General features: G+C 39.7%; 1 non-coding gene across 1 annotated transcript; it reads right to left on the reverse strand.

The window, feature by feature from the left end:
- Positions 1–10,903: 10,903 nt before the first annotated feature.
- Positions 10,904–11,008, reverse strand: LOC115847457 (U6 spliceosomal RNA). Its single transcript, XR_004037336.2, has one exon. It is a non-coding gene; the product is annotated as a U6 spliceosomal RNA (small nuclear RNA).
- Between the last annotated feature and the right edge of the window lie 1,902 nt (positions 11,009–12,910).

Consider the following 12,910-nt stretch of genomic DNA (forward strand, 5'->3'; position numbering starts at 1 on the left):
GCCATCTCAAATCCCGGGAAGTTGTGCTATCTAAATTACACCTTAAGCACTTGCAATGAAACATCATTAAGTTGAAAGAGAGGCAGAAGAAAGAGCACTGGAGGAAGGAATCAAGTGTCCTGGATTCTATTACTGGCTTTACTATTCACTGGCTATTTGACCTTTGAAAAGTCATTCAAATAGTCCAAGCCTAGATTTTCTTATCTCTAAAATACTTGTCCCACCTACTTTACAGTGTTGGCAAGAAGGTTAAATTATACAAGGTGCTCTGAAATAGTAAAGTGTTATCCATTAAACTGAAAAGTAGTATATGATACATTTACTTATTCATAATATAAATACGATATGTAGTTGCTCAGCTAAATTAGATCCTATAGCTCAGAATTTGCCATGATTGGGAAAAGGGATACATAGGAGTCAGGAAATCAAGGTTTTCGTCTTGACTCTAAAGACTAAAGAGCCAAGTAATCTTGAACAAAGTATTGAACCTTTTAGAGACACAGTTTTCATAATTGTTAAGTGAAGGAGTTTGATTGGATGATCTCTAACGTTGCTCCCGTATCTCTCATTCTATAGAATTTTAAGAAAATTATGATTAGCAGGATGGTTCTCTCCCTTGGTGAATTTGTTTCTTCTCATGGATTAAATTTCACTAAATTCTGTCAATCCTGAACTTGTCTGCTGCGCTTTAGATTTATATAACCAAGGATCTGGATGTCACACATAATATCAGCTGAGAAACTCTGAATGTAAAGGAAAGGAAAAACAAAATTTACTTACACAAGAAAAGAAAGAAAGAAAGAAGAAAAAGGAAAATAGAACTTATTGGCTCACTTAATTGGAAAGTCTATGAATAGAGTTAGTTTTAGCTACACCTAGATTTATGGCTTAAATAATGTCATCTAGATTTACTTTCTTTCCATCTCTCAGTTCTGTTTTGCACAGGGCGGGCTGGCTCCATTCTGAAACTTCACATGGTGTAATAGTGCTGTTGCATTATCTCTTAATTACAAGTATCAAGGAAAAATAAAAGTATTTTCCCAGATGCATAACAAGAATCTCTTTGCATCTCATTGGCTCTGATTGGCTAAAATGCCATCTCTGAACCAGTCACCATGTTAAGAAGCAATTCAGTGTGCTAACTGGCTTAGATCTGGGTCATGTGATTCATTGCTAAACCAGAGATACAGTCCCATCGTACCAGGACCAGTTGATTATAACATTCCAGTAATTTTCTGAGTTGGTTGTTAAACTGTTGCGAGCATTAAATTTGAAAAGGTGGGAGTATCCACACTACAAACTAGGGCTTTATTTGTTTACTTATTTTGGAGAGATCATTTACCAGCACATCACGGGGTATGGCCCTGTCCAAGCAGAGTGGGTGAGGATAGGATCACCTTGTAAAAATGAGGCTGTTAACAAAATAAGACAAAAATAAATGCTGCAGTGGCAAGAGAAAAACAAACAAACAAACAAAAACCTACCACTGTTCATTTACTAAAACTGGAAGCTCAAACTCAAAATATCTAATGCTGAATTTTCTCTTTCTCCTCCATCTGCTTTGTCTCATGGATTTTCCATCTTGATTGGTAACCATCACTCCAATCAGACACTCAAGTCTAAAATATGATTTAATTTTTGAATGCTTTTATTTCTTTCATAACACAATTTTGCCTCCTTAGCATTTTTTAAACCCATCTCATCCTCTGTTGCTACAAGTCACTTAGACTTGTTTGATCTCTCTTTGGGATATTTCAGGGCTCTTCTAACTTGTCTGCAGACCTTCAGTCTTACCTTTCTCAAATCTATCCAGCGTATCACCAGCAGGGTGATCTATCTAAAGTATGTCTGACCCAATTATTACTTCTTCCTAAATTTCTTTCCATTGCATAATAGATAAGGTCTGTGATGGCTTTCAACATGTTCACAAATTCTTCTCCCTTTAAGAGGCGGAGCTTAATTCTCTGGCTTTGAGTATGGGCTCAATGAATAGAATATAACAGAAGTGATGGTGTGTGGCTTCCATGACTAGGTCATAAAAGGAGTTGCAGTTTCTTCCTTGCCCTCTCTCTTGGATGACCCACTCTAGGGGAAGCCAGCTATCATTTTGTGAGAACACTCAAGCAGCACTGTGGAGGGGTCCATGTAGCAAAAAACTGAGGCCTCCTGCCAGCAACTATCTTGGAAGCGGAAGAGTTTAAACGACTGCAGTCCAGTCTGATGTGGTGACTGCAGCCTCATGAGAGATTCTGAACCAGAACCACCTAGGTCACTCCTGAATTCCTAACCCACTGGAACTGTGAGAAAGCAACTGATTATTATCTTAAGCTGTTAAATTGTGAGCGTAGCAACAGGTCATTTGGTCTCAGCTTAACACTTTGTTTTTCCTCCATCACTGAACTTACACTTTACAAAACCATATGGGTTTGTCTTCCTCATTACAGTCCGAGCTTCCTGAGGGCAGGTACTGTAATTCCGAGCTCACTGCTGTATCCCTGAGTGGTAGATTGTATTGCTATTTCACAAAGATGGCTGCAACAATATCTCCTATTTCAAGTATTCTTCTAGAACCTTGTCACTTCCCCATCCAGAGGTGGATTCCCTGTCTCCTCCCTTTGAAACTGGATGGAACTTTGTGACTGTCTCAAACAGTAGAGCTGAAGGGGATGATACGTTATTTCCAAAGGCAGGTCATAAAAATGCCACGCACGTTTGTGTCTCTCCTTTAGACCCTTGCTGTTGGAATCCAACCACTGTGCCGTGGGGAAACTCAAGCAATCTGTAGAAATGCCCACAGGGAGAGGAAGCGTGGGCCCCAGCTCACAGTGGGAGCTGAGCTCCCAGGCGACAGCCAGTGCTAACTAGCCATGGGAGTGAACCGTCCTGGAAGTCAATCTTCCAGCCCCTAGTTGAGTCTACCAAGCCAGTGTCACGTGGATCAGAGATGAGCTGCCCCTGCTGAGCTCTGCTCAAATTGCAGCTTTGTGAGGAAGATAAAGGATTGTGATTGTTTTAAGCCACTAAGTTTTAGGATAATCTGCTATGCAGCAGTATGTAACGGGAACGTCCAGCACAGTATCTGTGACATCACAGGCATTTGACAAGCATTTGTAAACTGATTGAAGATCCTAGTTTCCTTATACAGCTACTTTCTGGGCACATTAGTACACGTGTCCTTCTTTAAACAAATCTTGAACTCATCTGACTCAAGATTTGTGTTCAAGCTGTCCCTTCTGCTCTGAATTGCCTCCCTACTTTCCTTATACATTTACCTGCTCAAGTCTTATGCTTCTGAAAAAATGCTGTTGAAACTTGCTTTCCTCCCTTCCTTGCATCCTTTTAATAACTATGTCGTGAATGTCTACTACAAGCCCTGGATATCATATGGAGCAATATAGGCAAGATCCCCATCCTCTTGGAGTTTCACATTTCAATGGGGATCCAGTCAACAAATAAATATGTCATTAAAAATTATAGAGTGTGATTAGCACCTTAAAGGAATTAGACAGTGTGCAGTAATAGGAAAAAACGGGGCGGGTGGGAGGGGCAGGAGGAATGGGGTCCTATTTTAAATGAAGTGTCTCGGGAAGATCTCTTTAAGGAGGTGATATTTGAGATCTGAACAATAAGGCGGAACAAGTCTGGAAGAAAAGACCATGGCATCCTGGGCAGAGAAAACAGCAAGTGCAAAGCCATGAGATGAGATCAAAAATGTTTTCTGTTGGATAAAATAAAGGAGGCATTTACGGCTGCAGGATGATGAGTGGAGAGAAGACATTGACTAGATGAAGTGGGAGAAATAAGCAGACACCAGATCATGTATACGTAGAGTCACGGAAAGGAAGTTAGATTTAATTCTAAATACAAATGATATTTACTGGAGGACTTTAAAGTGGGGGAGTGCCACAGTCGGATTTGCGTTTTAAGCTTACCCTTGCTGTTGTGCAGAGAATGGATTTTAGGTTGGCAGGAAGGGGTGCAGGGAGATCAGTAGGGAAACCAAACTGAACACGAGATGGTGGTACTTTGGGTTAGGGTGGTAGCAGTAGATAGATAGATAAAAATGATGTATTGGGATAAAATTCGTGGGTGTAACTTATAGGACTTTTTGGGGACTCCGATACAAGGGCTGAAAGGAAAAGAGGATTTCTGGCTTTGGTGAAGGGTTCGCACTTTATTGTAAAGCAGTAAGGAGCCATGGGAGGATTAGCAGGGCAGTGTGTGCTCACTTTCTTTCTTCAAGAAGCCTCTCTAGATGCCTCCTGATAGAATTAATCTCTCTCTCTTCTGGGTATTTATTCATAGTTTTGATTCTCACAGGGAATGTAGCGTAAGGTATGGATTAAAAGCATAAGGAATTTTGGGGGCTGAATTGATGTGAGTTGATCTGGGTTCCACCACTACTTTATGTGAAGTGTAAGACTTGGAGAAGCCCATTCATCTCTGTGGCCTCAACTTCTCCAAATGTGGGTAGCATCTATGTTACAGGCTTGTTGGGTTCATTAAATGAAACCCTGGAGGAGAAAGATATGCTTCAGAAAGGATAGGGAGAAGACCTAACTTCACATTAACTTCAAATTCACTTAATAACTAACTCTATCTAACATTTATAGAACACCTACCCTGTGCCTGATACTAGGTGTTTTACTCTTCATAACAACATTGTGATTTAGCTACTTTTGTCATCCTCCTTTACAAACAGGCACAAAGAGCTTAAAATGTACCCAAGGTCCTGCTGTAACACTTAACTTGTATAGATTTGTCTTTCTATGTTCCTATTTCTCCCCATTTCTCTCAGATAACAGGGAGTGTGTGTGTGTTGCTCACAACTTTCTTCCTCATCTCTGACACATGGCAGAAAGTAACTTCCTGGATGCTGAGTGAGTGAACTTTCAGGCATTGACTCACATGTCGAAGTTGACAAGACAGAGGTCAGAGTTATGGGGTCTTGACAAGACAAAGGTCAGAGTTATGGGGTACTGGCTTTACTTGAGTGGGTCCACCCAGCTGAGCTGGGGAGAGTCCTGAGCCAGACTAGCTTGGAAAGCTGGTCAGATCCATGATGAGATCAGATCCTCACGTGGTCAGATCAGATCCCCCCTGCTGCCTCGTCTGCAGTACAATGATAATGTGCCTAATTTACTTGTGCTGTTTGGTTTCAGAAGTGTAGCAATGGCACAATACAACCTTTATTAACAAGGCTACTGAGGGAATGGCGTATTCCGACTACTCAGGCAGAGATGAAAGCTCCTTTGTTTAAACCCTTTTGGAAAATCTCTATAAGATGTAGTGGCCGCTGTTTCGCCTTGGGAAGGACTGTGCAGTGAATATGGTTTGTGCCTTGAAGTTGAAAAGCTGCTGACCCTCCTGTCTTACAGTGGTCTCCGTGCTTTATTCTCAATATGATTATTTTGGAGAGGAGAAGGTGGGAGGAGATTGGGCGAAACATATTCTTAGATGAGGCACTACCTTGAGATGCTCATTTTAAAATAACATAATGATATGGGCTTATGTTCCTTCAGAATTGACACTGTCCCTTAAAAAAATAGAGTGATGGGAAAAGGGAAATTTTTTTTTTTACATCTTTATTGGAGTATAATTGCTTTACAATGGTGTGTTAGTTTCTGCTTTATAACAAACTGAATCAGCTATACATATATATATATCCCCATATATCTTCCCTCTTGCATCTCCCTCCCACCCTCCCTATCCCACCCCTCTAGGTGGTCACAAAGCACTGAGCTGATCTCCCTGTGCTATGCGGCTGCTTCCCACTAGCTATCTACCTTACGTTTGGTAGTGTATATATGTGCATGCCTCTCTCTCGCTTTGTCACAGCTTACCCTTCCCCCTCCCCATATCCTCAAGTCCATTCTCTAGTAGGTCTGTGTCTTTATTCCTGTCTTACCCCTAGGTTCTTCATGACATTTATTTTTCTTAAATTCCATATATATGTGTGAGCATACGGTATTTGTTTTTCTCTTTCTGACTTACTTCACTCTGTATGACAGACTCTAGGTCTATCCACCTCATTACAAATAGCTCAATTTCGTTTCTGAAAAAGGGAAAATTAATGAAAGATTCTGTTCCAAGTCTTTAAGTCTTCCTGTAAATATCAGCTTAATTTCTCCCATAAGAAGACTGTAAAATGATGTTTACTTATCAGAACTGGGCTTGCTCTGTGTGGTTTAGTATATGTAACATTTTCCCCCTGGTCTGCAGAGTACAAAAGAAGACAAAGGGGGTAGTCACAGATGAGGGAAGAGTGGAGAAGGGACTGTTTTATATCCTTTAAAGGGAGTCTTGAGTGCCCTGCGATAGAAGGGGACAAGATGTGATTTTAGCAGGCACAGAGAAGGTCCTTCTGCCAAAAATAGACCCACCTGCTTGTGGATGTGTGGCATTCCTTTGACTGGGGACAATGCCAGAGAGGCCAGCTGTTCCCTCAGATACTCCTCCCACAGTCTGGCTGAGACCTGAAATTCCAGCCTTGAGCTTAAGGCTGAATTTTCCTCCACAATCTACCCTGGAGCATGTGCTTCTCACTTCCTCCCCTTCCTTCTCACTCTAAAGCAAAGGTGTTACCAGCTGTTTACACCGAAGTATGAACTATATAGATTTGTGCAAAGAACAGAAACTATGGAAGCGGGAGAATCCTTGGTTCCCTCCTCCCCACTTAACTCTGTGACTTTTGGTCAAGTCCTTAACTACTTATGCAGTAGTTTCTTTTTCTATAATATAAGACGAAGCCAAACCAACTGGACTCTTGGGCGGGCAAAATAAGACAAATGTAGAGAACCAATTAGCAAAAGGCTAGAAACAACCCAAATGTCTATCGAAGGGAGGCTAGTTAAATAAACTTTGGAGCATCCACACAATGCCATATTATGTAGCTGTGAAAAGGAATCAGGAAGACCTCTGCGTCGTAATGTAGAGTGACGGCCGAGACATATTGTTAAGTAACAAAAACAAAATGCATCACATGCATGTTTGCACAATGCTATAGTTTAGATAAGAAAGGAGGAGACATAGGAAATACTTATTTATAATCTCAGTAGCTGGATAAACCAAAAATTAATTAAAAAATGGGATAGAGGGAACAAGGAATTAGAGGATATGGAGGGGACATAGACTTCTCTATGAAATTTTTTTTGTTTTTTTTTGACTTTGGAATCATGTAAATATTTTACATAGTTAAAAACAAAGTTAAATCAAAGAGAAAAGCAACCAAAACACAACAAGCCCTAAAACTTTAAAATAAACTGGAAAAAAGTGAACTTAACTTTATATCAATTCTGTGGCATAACCATCTCAAGAATTATTTCAACTGATTTTAAAAGACATATTTCGATTTCACATTCCTAGGGAGATATATCCTAAGGACAAAAAAAAGTATAAAGATCTCTTACATAAATGAACTTTTCTACGAAACAGATACAGACTCACAGACATAGAGAACAGACTTGTGGTTGCCAAGGGGGAGGTGAGGTGAGGGAGGGATGGATTGGGAGTTTGGGGTTAGTAGATGAAAACTATTATATAGAGAATGGATAAACAACAAGGCCCTACTGTATAGCACAGGGAACTATATTCAATATCTTGTGATAAACCATAATGGAAAAGAATATGGAAGAATGTATATGTATATATAATTGATCACTTTGCTGTACAGTAGAAATTAACACAACATTGTAAAGCAAATATACTTCAATAAAATAAATTTTAAAAGAGATCTTTTAGATTGAATTCTTTCAGCTAGTTGTTAGTGGTAATATTCACATTATTATTTTAAATACCATTATATAGAGGGCAAGGTAAAGCAACTAAGAAATTAAGTTAATACCCTTAGGAGATAAGGTTTTCAGAGTAAAAAAAGACAAACTTAAAATAAAAGAATTGAAGTAAAAATTCTGTAATCTTTGATTTGAATTAGAAATATCAGTATTTATGATTTATTTTTCTCTTTCTAAAAACTACAAATTTCCTAGCCCTGTCCACTGAAAAGGCCTAGAAGCATGACCAACTCAGTTTAAATGATTACTCTGGGTACCCAGAACGTAAAACCTAAGTACCACTTCCATCTTAAAGGGAACAGGGATCCTTGGAAAAATGCCTAATTTTACTTCTGGGGAAGAAAGTGTTTTGAGATGAATTAGGGGCATATTATTATGCCCCAGAGCAAGATTATATGAGCAAACTTGAAGGATTTCCCACTGGCCAAATTTGGGAAGAATGTAAAAACAAATAATGATTACAACACTGTGAAACACATCAAGTATGTAAAATCAACAAGTTAGTTTGGAGGTTGCGTGGGCACCAGCTCACTATTCTGAAAATAGACGGTAAGAAAGAAGCATCTACGCTGCCTCTTTTGTTTCAGGTAATTCAACAACTGTTGAGAGAACATTCTTTATTGGATAATTCTAGCTAATAAACGCAGGAGGAATGATAGGATTAAAAAATCTCCATTCTTGGTGGAAATCATTCTGCAACATACAAATGTATCAACTCAACAGGCATCCACCTTAAACTTACAGAATGTTATATGTCAATTAAATCTCTATAAAGCTGGAAAAAGAAAAAAAAAACCCTCCATTCTGATGACTCCATCCCAGTCATCAATGTCTGCCAAAACCATTAAGCGAAGACCTATGAGAAGCTTTACGATGGAAGTGGCCATGTGATGCTCAAAACAAAACAAATAGCAGGCAGTTTTATTACTACAACAGACAAGGTTGTAGCACAGAAATGGCTGTCTCTACTGTAAGCACAGACGTGAGCTGCCCAATCATCGTGGGTGGTGGTAGGGAACAGTTGCAGGCTGTGGTCTCAGTTTGGCAGCGGGTAGGACCCACGTTTCTCCACCTCCCACTCTTCCGATTCTTTCCGTCAGCGGAACCGAATGGAGAACAGGGGCAGGTGCCTGCGCTGAATTCAGAGCCCTCAGCGGCTGGTGTTATCTCCTCTCACTTTGCCACGTCTTGCCCTGGAGGAGGAAAGAGTCTTGGTCTTAGACCCTGCATTTCTTTTTCCTTGTTTTTTAAAGTCTTTATTGAATTTGTTACAATATTGCTTCTGTTTTATGTTTCAGGTTTTTGGCCGGGAGGCGTGTGGGATCTTAGCTCCGCGGACCAGGGATCCAACCCATAACCCCTGCTGCTAACATGCTGTCCTCGGGAGTATCAGGTGAGTTGATGGAATTCAAGTGTTTAGCACATTCAGTGCCAGGAGAGCTTTCCCAAGGCCAGAGACAACTTGTGGATCTCTTCATTCAGAGAGAATAGGAGCCAGGGGTTGTGTCCTTGCTTCTACATAGGCTTTATTTGCACACTCCTTTCTCTCTCAGAGGGACGATTGTGATTGGTCAATTAGAGCAGAATGCTGGCTAAGAGAACTCAGCCCAAATCAGTGAAACAGCAGTTACCGATTTTGATCTTTTGGATAAATCACTTTTTCTCTTTTTACACTGGCTGTTTTTCTTCTTCAAGCGGGCCTTATTTTATTTCGTTCCAGCTTTACTTTTGAAAATGTCTCCCTTCTCCTCTTGTAACATCGTCCTTGGTTCCACTCAAAGGGAGCAAACTTAAGTCTTGTTAAGTCTATACATGTCAAAATGTTACTTAGGTCACATTTCACCAAATGTATCCTTGAGTTACCTAAAATCATTACTTACCTAATCTTAAATCAGATGCATGATCTACTGCAAGGCCATATTTGCTACAGTACTTTCTTTATACCTCCAGTATCACTTGAAGAGTCAAAGGCCTGTGATACAGCAATGGAAGAACACTTTGACAATTGTTCTTTGGAATCCTCACATACTGAATACCCAGGGGCATGTTTTTCCAAATGGGCTATCAGATGGGGAACAATGGAGAAAAATGAAAATGGAAGCCTATTGAAAGACTATTTCGTGTGATTCACCTTCCACGCTTTACTTTCCCAAGTGTGGATCCGGCTCTGCCTTAAAAAGAAAAAAAAAAAAAAAAAAAAAATCAGTCCCAGCCTGGACTACGCAGTTATTTGCCAACTGCTGTCATCTAGTGGTGATACGTAGTAGTGCAGGATGAAGTAAAGACCTGGGGTGATTTTCTGTTCCCCCGAATACGGGTAGACTTAAGACTTACTGATTATATGATGTCATTTTAAGGGTGATAGGAAAGCTGCAAACTCCCTAAACACCATTTGTACCTACTGATTGGTGCCAGGTAGATCAACATTGGGCTTTGATTTTCTAGCTCTGCATTTCTAGCTCTGCATCTTCTTTGGGAAGAATACCCCTGTGTCAATGGGATGCTAACATATCCCCTAAGGGCTCGTATCAGCTGAAGACAGTACGTTTCCTTCATGGCACGTGCTAGAGTAGGATCAATACCCACCAATTCCTGAGGAAACAACCTCAACTGTCCCACATGTCACCAATATATTTTTCCTCTCTCTACTTTGGACAAATAACGTCACCTGCTATATCAGTAAACAAAGGATGTCATGACCGTGAAGACATCAGCCCCTGAAGCTGCCCTGACTGCACTGCATGGACACCTACTATGTGCTAAGGACTTTGTGTATACCATCTCTAATCCTCAAAACAATTTTTATTCCACTTTAGTATGAAGACTCCAAAAACTCCGATTAAGTGCATTGACTACAAACACAGTGTGTTATGTTGCAGAGCTGTTATTTAACTTAGTTATGTTTATTTTACTAAAGAAGCCTGTCAGTTTCCTGCATTTAATGTCATTAATTGGGGGAAGGGGATCCAATTTCTCCCCCCCCACCCAACGTACCCAATTTTTTTCTTTTATTGAAGTCTAGTTCATTTACAATGTTGTGTTAGCTTAAGGTGTACAGCAAAGTGATTCAGTTATACATATGTATATATATCTATTATTTTTCAGATTCTAAAAATATGGAACACTTCATGAACGTGCGTGTCATCTTTGCTCAGGGGCCATGCTAATCTTCTCTGTACTGTTCCAATTTCAGTATATGTGCTGCCGAAGTGAGCCTCCAACATATGTTCTTTCAATTAAACTGATCCCTTCTAAAAGATACTCAAATACTACTTCCTCTCAGCTTAATGCTGATGTCTGGGTAGATCAGATATTTTCTTCAGATGATACTCTGTGTCTTTTGTGGGGATCTTGCCCACTTTCCATGGGGAAAAACATGGGAGCTTGGCTCCTTTTTGAGTCCAGAGTGGGATAAGTACCTTAGTTTAGACTAGTATAAGACATAAATTAATATATTACATATATTATCTTGCCATAACCAAAGATTTCCAGTTTTCTCCTGGCTGAAATTCTTTAAAGTCAAATCCTTTTAAAGTGAAATCCTTTGGTTCCCCTTTGAGATGTGACTTCTACTGCAAATGTCCTCCAGAAAGGGAATACATTGTCATAGCTGTAGTGTCAATTTTGTTTAAATTTAAAAACTAACAGCTCTTTATTTGACAAAACGTTTGATTTTGGGTTGATCAATGGGGCAAAATGCTAGACATGGGGATGAACTAGATTTCCCATTATTTGTTCATATTAATCATGGCCATTTTTGTTCCCTGGAAGCTATTCGTTTCCTTATTATGCAAAATTCTGCAACCCTTTTCTTCCAAACTTTAAAATCAAACATGTTGTCTGACATTGGTTTTTGTTCCCCTCTCAAATGCCAGGGACGGTCTGAGATATAGTGTTTGAACGTCAAAGTGTTGGTTTTAGACATTATGATGGTGTGTAACACGAAGGTCAAATACATTCAATCGCATGTCAACTCTGTTTAGCTGCTAGCGGTTGCCGCAGTTGCAGGGTTGAGGAGGATTCTGAAGCTGTGTCTGGGCTCAGCAGGAAAGAGCGATAAGTGATACCTGTCACAGAGGCTGCAACCATGGAGGTGTGGCACAATTTCAATCCTGTTTCTGAGGATCGGAGGGCAAAGTATTCGAAACCAGAAATGATCAGGAAAATCAGGGCCATAGAAGTGTTAAGTCTTTTCTTGGAAATCAGTTGTTCTGTGGTTGGTGAATAGAATTGTGGAGATGCAGAGAGATAGGGAAGCAAATGATTATTACATGAAGGCTGGTGGGCTGATGACAAGACTTAGGAACTCATTGCTTTCCCCACAGAGGGCTCTAGACTTTGTAGGTCTGGTAATGGTGGAAGTGGTAGCATTAGAGATGGTGGTGATATGGAAGGTGAGTAGAGAAGGAGCTCTGATCACCTCTGTTCTTCAGTTTCAGAAATTTCTCTGATACTGACTGAAGGACACCAAGGAAAGCCAACCATGGAACTAAACTATCAGACACATTGAAGGTTTTCTGGGTTTTGCTTGTTTTTGGCCTCAAAGTCCATACTACGAGAACTGATTGATATTTTGATTATAGATTAGTTTTGAGTATTGATATTTTTGGCTCCAAATCATATTTTATACAAAAAATTCTAAAGCTATCAAAACATCCTTTGCCCTATGTCATGTCTCTAAAAGTGTGAGCTAAGATTAAACTTTTGTCATAAGGGAGGAATCTATTTATTTATTTATTTTAAGTAGGTGTTTCTAAGTTATGTAAGCGCAAAAACAGTAATAAAATTTTATTTGGTGTCACATGACATTTTTCTACACCCTTAACCTTCAACCACTTGAATTGCTTAGATAAATTTCTTTGGCAAATAATAAGACCATAACGTTTCAGTTATTGTTAGTGCTTTACAAATAAACCATATAAATGCCTGACATTTCCAACTTCGAAAAATGCCTGAGGATGGCTGAATATATGGTCTATAAGCTCACCTACTGGTTGAAAATCCAACCTGTCTCTTTAAGGCTTGTAATTTGTTTATTCTTTTTCAGCGTGTGACATAAATTTTATGATTAGCAAACTGAGGCAGTATGTGTTGGAGGCTAAAATGACTTGTCTCCT

The sequence above is a fragment of the Globicephala melas genome, chromosome 17, assembly GCF_963455315.2.
Source record: "Globicephala melas chromosome 17, mGloMel1.2, whole genome shotgun sequence".
Classification (NCBI taxonomy): Eukaryota; Metazoa; Chordata; class Mammalia; order Artiodactyla; family Delphinidae; genus Globicephala; species Globicephala melas.